We start from the raw sequence: 8978 nt of genomic DNA, 5'->3' as shown, positions 1-8978 counted from the left end.
GGCACAAAAGAAAGTCATGTAGCAACAAGGATATCATCAGAATGCTCGATAGTGTAGTCCACACTAGCACTCACCTCTCCTATTTCATTTATCTTAGCTAAAATTTTATATATGTATATATACATATATATAATGTTTATATAACACATTACAAATTTGAAATAATTTCATCTTATGAGCTTGAAAGTACAGAGCAGTCATATACCTGAGGGAGGGGAATAATTATAATCCCCCCAAAATAATAAAAAGCAATAAAAATTAGCTAACTTTTAAAATGATGATTTATGTCAGTTATTAAAAATATAAATGTGTCATGCAATTTAGCCTATTTATATCTGATCTAGAATTTTAGTACATGAAAATTTACAGAACAGAGAAGTCTAGTGAAACTCCAGGTGTAAATCAGGGTAAGCTGGAAGGATTGGGAGATTAATTAATAGATGGATTAATATATTACTAGAGTCATGCATATATAGAGTTATCCCCAAAGGCAACAGTTCATTCATTTTTAATCGTCTCAGTCCTTAAATGATGAAACTAAAGATTATGGAGTCAACGGCCTTCATTCTTGTTTTAAGTAGTTATATAATTTATAATTAATATTAGTTATATAATTCACTAACTTGATGACTAGTACAAATTCTTAACTTGACAAGATCTAGAATTTCTTGCAAAGAGAGTGTCAACAAGAGATTATATAGATCACGTTGGCCTGTAAACATGCCTGTAAGGGATCATCTTGATTATATTGCATGCTGTGGAAAAGACTTGTCCACTATGGGTAGAATCACCTGGGTTTGATCCTTTGCGATATAATAGTGGGAAAAAATGAACTGAGCACTAGAAGCATACATATGTTTACTTTTCTATGCTTTTGGCTGAAAGTATTATAGGACTATTTTAAGTTCCTGGAGCCCAATTTTTCCTATACATCCTTGCTGTGATGGGCTCTAATCTAGAATTGTGAACTAAAAATTAACCTTTTTTTTTTTCCAAGATGTTTTTACCAAGATAGTTCATTAAGTCAATCTAGCCAAATAAGAGAACCTCAGGTTATTAAGATAGCATGTTGTCAACAATTAGGTGGAGATGACTGATGAGGTCAGCTAAATCTGGTATTCATGTATTTGTAAAAATTCATTTTTCATTCATTTGTACAGATTCATATACACAATTGAAATCTCGGATATGTGGACAAATAGCTTCAAATGTTATCTAAAGTGATGAAAGATTTATTTATTTTCTTGATGGTAGGATAAAGTCAATGGACTCATTTTATTATGTACTGCATTTAGGATGCTTTAGCCTTCACAACAATATCAACTAACTCAAAAGAATTATTTTCATGTATAACATTTTTAAAGAGTTAATTCACTGCTTTTATTTACTGTCATTTTTCATATGACTTATAAAGTCTTACTGATTTTCAGTATCTGTTCATCTCTGCTTTTATCATTTTTCTCTTTCAATTATTTTTTACAAGACTGATGTTTTGTTTGTTTGTTTCTTTGCTTAGTTTGACCCTTATCATAGTTAACTGTCTATCTCAAGAATGTTCTAAAGAAGCACATGAAAACATTACATATTGGACTTTAGGTAAGCTGAAAGTTTCATGACGTTGATCTTTTTCAGAAAATTAAGAAAATAATAAAGGAGTGACAATTGCAACAATGAAGAGTATGCGTGACCACCCATGAGGAGTTGTTGTCAATCTTCAAGCTTCAGGTTAAGCCGTTGTTTATATTTTGTCCAGTATGTTCATACTAAGATTTTATTTTGTCATGACAATTGTCTCTATATTCTAACTTTTCCACTTTAACAAAGAAACCCATTCAGGTTTCAGGAGTTGTTACATATTGATGTTTAACAATTTGCTAACACATTTAGTATGAAAGGAAATTTGATTTGCTGCATAATCTGTGTTCCTGGGGGAAACTTTCTGGAGTGTTTCACACATTACACTCCAGATGAAATCTTGTCAGAATTCTTCAGCCTCCTTTCTTATAAGTATGCAGAAAGCATTACTCTCCAAAGTGTGTTCTATTTGCAGAAAAACTGTTAGAAAAACTCCCAGTTGGTATTTGTTGAAAAACATTTCTTTACTTAGCATTTGCATATTCTTTAGAAAATTTTATGGGAAAATAAAACATTTGTGATTAAAACCTACACCTTTATGGTTGTAGGTGATGTCTTAGTCATTTTTATTAAATGTGTTAAGAATTTTTAAGTATATTTTATAGGCAAAAATCATCAATTAGTATGGGAATCTTATCTATGTTTTAAGTTCAATTCCCATTACTTTTTTTAGTAAATACTCTTGAAATTTATATAAAAATTTATTTTTGAGATTTTAAAAGATTTACTTCATATGTACTGATGCATGTTTGTGGCCATCTATGGAACAGATTATGTGGAGTTAAGAAAAACTTAAGTTGATAGGGACAAGAACTGTGACCATGTCTAACTAGAGTCTGAGGTTTTGTTGCTGCTATCAGTGAGTGCATACCATATGTATTTTTTGTGATTGGGTTACCTCACTCAGGATGATATTTTCCAGTTCCACCCATTTGATTAAGAATTTTCACTTGAGGAATATTGAATGACTGAGAAGCACCTAAAGAAATGTTCAACATCATTAGTCATCAGGGAAATGCAAATCAAAACAACCCTGAGATTTCACCTCATACCTGTCAGAATGCCTAAGATCAAAAACTCAGAAGACAGCAGATGCTGTGGAGGATGTGGAGAAAGAAAAAACTCCTCCAATGCTGGTGGGAAATCCGTTCTGGAAATCAGTTGGGTAGTCCCTCAGAAAGCTGGGCATAATACTACCAGAGGACCCTGTTATACCTCCCCTGGGCATATACCCAGAGAATTCTCCAACATGTAATAAGGACATATACTCTACTATGTTCATAGCAGCCCTACTTATAATACCCAGAAGCTGGAACGAACCCAGATGTCCATCAACGCAGGAATAGATACAGAAAATGTGGTATATTCACATAATGGAATACTACTCAGCTATTAAAAACAATGAATTCATGTTCTTTTGTATAGTTCTACATATCTGTGTGTGGGTGCAACGAACTTTATTGGTGGTATTCAAGTGCGTAGGGAGAACTCTCTGGCTCTTCCTTTTATTATAGGGGTCTGGAATGGAAATTGTGAGGGAGATGCTCCGTGTTTGAAGCCAAGTTGGGACAGGAACTCCTCAGAAACTGAGGGCATCTCTCTTGTTCTCAATGCCCTTGCTGAGGTAGGTGGTACAGGGATTCCCACTCCTTGGAGGACATGTAGGCCATGTGTTCCTACACCTGTCGCTGTAGCCATATTTATTGTCATACCAGGAAATGAGCTTTACAAAGTTGTCATTGGCAGTATTGAAGGTGGAAGAGTAGGAGTTGCAATTAAAGTTGCAGGAGACAACCTGATCCTCAATGTAGCCCAGGATGCCCTTTAGTGGACTCTCAGATGCCTACTTTATCACCTTCTTGATGTCATTACACTTGCCAGGTTTCTCCAGGCAGCATGTCACATCTATAATGGATACATTTGGAGTAGTAACATGGAAGGTCATGCCAGTGAGCTTCCCTTTCAGCTCTGGGATGACCTTGCCCAAAGCCTTGGCAGCACCATTGGATGCAGGGATGATGTTATGGGCAGCCCCAGGGCCATCATGCCACAGCTTTCCAGAGAGACCATTCAAAGTCTTCTGAGTGGCAGTGCTGGCATGGACAATGGTTATGAGCCCTTCCATGATGCCAAAGTTGTCATGGATAACATTGGCCAGGGGTGATAAGCAGTTTGTTGGTGGTGCAGTATGCATTGCTCACAAACTTGAGTTGTCATATTTTCATGATTCATACCCATCACAAACATGGGGTCACTCCACCACATATTCAGCACCAGCATCACCCCATTTGATGTTAGAGGGATCTCACTCCTAAAAGATGATGATGGGCTTTCCATTCTCAACCTTGACTGTGCTATTTAATTTGCCATAGATGGAGTAACACTGGAACATGTAGACCTTATAGTTGAGGTCAATGAAGGGGTCATTGATGGCATCACTATACACTTTGTCAAGTGCAGAGCAGAAGGCAGCCCTGGTAACCACGTGCCCATTACGGCCAAATTCGTTCACATCAACCTTCATCTTTTTGTCCGTGGGACCAGGCTGGCACGGCAGAAGAAGATGCAGCTGTCTCTGAAACATGTAGGAACAGAAAGCCTGAACCTGTGTAGTTCTACTTAGGCCAACTCTATTTCAAGATCAACTCATTGAAAACTAACTATAATCTATAACTTTTTATTTCATTTTAAGAAGTAGCTCATAAAGTTACCATTCAAAACTAATTGCAGATACTCTAGGAAAAATGCATTAAGGAAATTTGGAAGTAGTATTTCTATTGAAATTCACAGTACGATACAAAGTAGTGATGTATCAAATAGGGAAAAAAATGTTTCCACTATTATAGGATTGAAACTAATGGGCAGCTAGTGCATTGCCCTGCCAAGAGAAACTACTGAAATAAGTTCATTTTGTGTTCATGACTAAAAAAATATCACAATAATATAAAAAACATATTTAATATTTTAAAGAGTTTGGCTAATTTTATTTTCAAAGAAACACAAAATGATAGACTCCAATGGATGTCATATACTTCTGTACTCTTGAAAAAATATGTTTCTGTGTGTGTGTTTGCATCTGTGCGTGTGTGTGTGTGTGTGTGTGTATGCATGTGTGTGAAAATAACATTGTAAAAAGGTTTCTATACAACACAAAAAACAAACAGAATATATAAATCATATGGATTTAAAGCTACAGTAAAATTCATTATGTTCATTATGGAGTGAGGGTAAGCTGTTTAAATGAATATGTTCATACACAGGAAGAAACATAGAAATCAAATTCATAAATTGAAGGTTTCTAAAATATTTTTACTAATTTTATTTTTCTTATATTTGTTCACATATCGCTAGCACTTTCTAAATTATTAACAATGTTGGAATATGTACCACCATGTACATGCTTTTATAGTGTCCTCCAAATATTGGTAATGGTGGCAACATACCTTGTTGGTTAAGTGGAGCTTTAATTTTTCATCAATGATTGCTTTTGAGCTAGTAACATGATATCACAGGAGTGAGAGATAAGTACTTAATGTCGAGTTTTAAAAGTTAATATCAACTAGTTTCAATACAAATTGCATATTTTAAAAGTTGTATTGCAACACTTTGAGTCAACAAGAACTACTCTTTTCTAAATATCTAAAAGTTGCAATGCTGGATATTGTTAAATTGCTACATTAATGTAGCTGAAATAACAGAGTAAAAATTCAAACCTAATATTTCCCCATATCTACCCAAATCTGTTAACATCTGCATGATCTATACATACTTGTAGTTTTCAAGCTGAATTTCACATAGACGAAGGAGGATTTAACTTTCTGTATAATATTGGTAGGATTATTATGTATTTATATTACTTGTACTTCTTTCTACTCACTGAATTTAATTATATAGACCAATTTAAATGAAACAGAAATCCACCTTCAAAGCTTTATTATGTCTTGATTATATTTACATAAATATTTAAAATGCCACTCTATTTTTTATCTTTACTGAAAAATGCTTTCCTATATTCACTAAGCTTACTTTAAAATATGCTTTTTCTTATCAATATGGTACTACCAATATTGTCTACCACAATTGTAATTAAATAATTAATTTGTTTTAAACTTAAGTTTAAAAAACAACATTTTGTATCTTCTACATATATTGAGAACCTACACTGTTGAAATCTCAAAAATATGATGGCCAAAATAAGACCAGCATACGGGTACCACTAGTAGACATGCCAACAAGATTGGGAGAAATCTGATTAACCCTCCACTGGTAATTGAGGAGTTGGATGCAATAAGGGTTTGTGAGTCGGGGACAATTGGTCATCTCAGGATATTATCACCCAGATAGGTTGTAAGACACACACACACACACACACACACACACATACAAGCACACAAGCACGCATGCACACGCACATGTGCACACACACAGAAGCAACATAAAATGTACACAGCAATATATATATATATATATATATATATATATGTGTGTGTGTATATATATATAGTACAGAAATACGTGTCTGTGTCTCTGTGTATGATGAGTGTGTGTAGGTAGTATGTGTGTGTGCACATGTGCATGTGTCTGTATCAAAATAATTTAAGAGGAATGAGTCACAATTTGAAAGGTAGTTGAGAAGACACTAGACTAGTTGGAGGGGAAGAGAGGGGAAGAGAAGGGAAGAGAGGGGAAGAAATGATGTAAGTGCTGAGGTACTAAGTTTTCAAATTAATTGAAATAAAAGATTTTTATTTCAGCTCTCAGTGGGTGTGTCTTTCTCAAATATTCAAATTTTAGCAACAATTACTGATCAATACTGTATTATACTGTATTGTTGTGCTGGTTTTAATACGTTTGTGCTGAACAGACTCAGGCGTTTGAATGATTGGACTACAGGGATTGGCACTATTAGGAAGTGTGGTCTTGTTGGAGTAGGTGTGTCACTATGGAGGTGGTCTTTGTGGTCTCTTATGCCCAAGCTCCACCCAGTGTGGAATTGAGTTCCTCCTGGCTGATTTCAAATGGAGAACTCTCTGCTCAGTTTCAAGGACCATGTCTGCCCACATGCTGCTTTGCTTCCCACCATGATGATAAACCTCTGAAATTATAAGCCATTTTCCCCTTATACAAGTTGCCTCCAGAAGGTCTTTTATTGTACAGGATTTTTTTTTTAGGTATCTTGGATTTTTTGTTTTGCCATCTTCAGATGAGAATTGTTCTTAATATGTCTGTAAAGAATTGTGTTATAATGTTAATGGGAGTTGCATTGAATCTATAGTTTGCTTGTGGTAAGATAGCCATTTTCACTATGGTAATCCTACTGTTCTGTGAGTATGAATGATCATTCAATATTCTGATATCTTCTTCAATTTCTTTCTTTAGAGACTTCCAGTTCTTGTCATACAGGGCTTTCACTTGTTTAGTTAGTTTTGAGAAGATATTTTACATTATTTGTGGCTATTTTGAATGTTCTTGTCTCACTTTATTCTTACTCAGACACTTTATCCTTTGTATAAAGAAGCAATATTGATTTGAGTTAATTTTGTATCCAGTCACTTGGCTGAAAGTGGTTATCAGTTGTAGGAGTTCTCTGATAAAATTTTGGTGTCACATATGGATATTATCATATGTGAGTAGTGATATTTAACTTCTTCTTTTACAATTTATATCCACTTGATATTCTTCAGTTGTCTTATTACTCTAGCTAGAACTTCAAATACTGTAGGATAGAGGTAAGGAGGCAGTGGAAGCATTGTCTTGTCCTAGATTTTAGTGGAATTGCATTAAGTTTCTCCCCATTTGTTTTGATTTTGGCTATTGGCATGCTATGTATGGCTCTTATTTGGTTTAGATATGTGACTTGTATCCCTGATCTCTCCAAGACTTTTAACATGAAAGGGTTAGATTTTGTTACCATATTTTTCAGCATCTAATGAAATGATCATATGTTTTTTCTTTTACTTTGTTTATATGATGGATTATATTAATGATTTTCATATATTGAACTGTATTGAAGTAGCCCCCCTGGGATAAAGCCTAGTTGACCATGGTAGATGACCTCTTTGATACATTCTTGCATTTGGTTTGCCAGTGTTTTAGCAGGTATTTTTGCAAAGAGAGATTGGTCTGAAATTCTCTTTCTTTGTTGAGTAATTGTGCAGTTTATGAATCAGGGTGACTGTGGCAGTATAGAATGAGATTGGCAATGTTCCTTCTGTTTCTATTCTATGTGTAGAATTCTAAACTATGTGTAGAATAGTTTGAGGAGTATTTCAATTATCTCTATTTTGAAAGTCTGGTAGAATTTTTTTAGTAAAATCCATCAGGCCATGGGCTTTTCCTTGGTTGAGGGATTTTAACTTAATACTTCTATTTGTTTAGGGTTTATAAGGCTATTTAAATAGCTTAGCCAATCTTGATTTAACTTTGGTAAGTGCTATCTATCTAGAAAACCATCCATATCGCTTAGATTTTCTAAATTTTTGGATTACGGGCTTTTGGAGTAAAACTTAATGATTTTTTTTTAATTTCCCCAGCACCTTCTGTTATTTCTCTCTTTCATTTCTGATTTGTTAATTTGGATACTGTCTCTCTGCTTTTTATATAGCTTGGCTAAGAACTTGTCTATCTTGTTAATTTTTTTTTTTCAAAGAACCAGTTCTTGGTTTCTTTGATGCTTTGTATTTTCTCTTTGTTTTTTTTTTATATATTTTTATTTTCTATATTCTTTGCTTACATTACAAATGATTTCCCCTTTCCCGGATCCCCCCTCCCCATATGTCGCATAAACCTTCTTCTCTCCATCCCTTCTCCAATCACCTCCCTCCTTTTTCTCTTGGGTATGTCTGCTTGCTTCTTTTCTCCCATAGACACCAATAACATGGACAATAACCAATCCACGACACTATTAATGATACTTCACTATGCTTGCAGACAGAAACATAGTATAACTGCCCTCTGAGATGCTCCAGTCCACAGCCTATGGAACAGATGCAGAGATCCACAAGCTGGTTTCATGGAGCTTGGGGAGTCCTATGGAGGAGTTAAGGAAACTAAAGAGGATAGGGACTCTACAGGAATACCTACAGAGTCAATTATTCCGGACACTTATGGGCTTCCAGAGGGTAAACCACCAACCAAAGAGAGCATTGGCAGGACCTACAACCCTTGACCATATATATGTTGCAAATGTGCAGTTTACTCTACATCTGGGTCCACCAACAACTGGAGAATCTGTTGCCTTCCTGAACATCCTATTTCTCTAATTGGGCTTCCTTGCCTGACTTCCATGGGAGAGGATGCACACAGAAGAGAAAGGTAGGGGAAAATGGCAGGAAGACGTACGT

General features: G+C 35.1%; 1 pseudogene; it reads right to left on the bottom strand.

Moving 5' to 3' along the window:
• Positions 1-3214: 3214 nt before the first annotated feature.
• LOC127691906 (glyceraldehyde-3-phosphate dehydrogenase-like) lies at positions 3215-4219 on the bottom strand (annotated as a pseudogene).
• Positions 4220-8978: the final 4759 nt, after the last annotated feature.

The sequence above is a fragment of the Apodemus sylvaticus genome, chromosome 9 (genome assembly GCF_947179515.1).
Source record: "Apodemus sylvaticus chromosome 9, mApoSyl1.1, whole genome shotgun sequence".
In the NCBI taxonomy this organism is placed as follows: Eukaryota; Metazoa; Chordata; class Mammalia; order Rodentia; family Muridae; genus Apodemus; species Apodemus sylvaticus.
The sequence above is the reverse complement of the archived record's forward strand: the minus strand, read 5'-3'. Positions and strand labels throughout refer to the sequence as shown.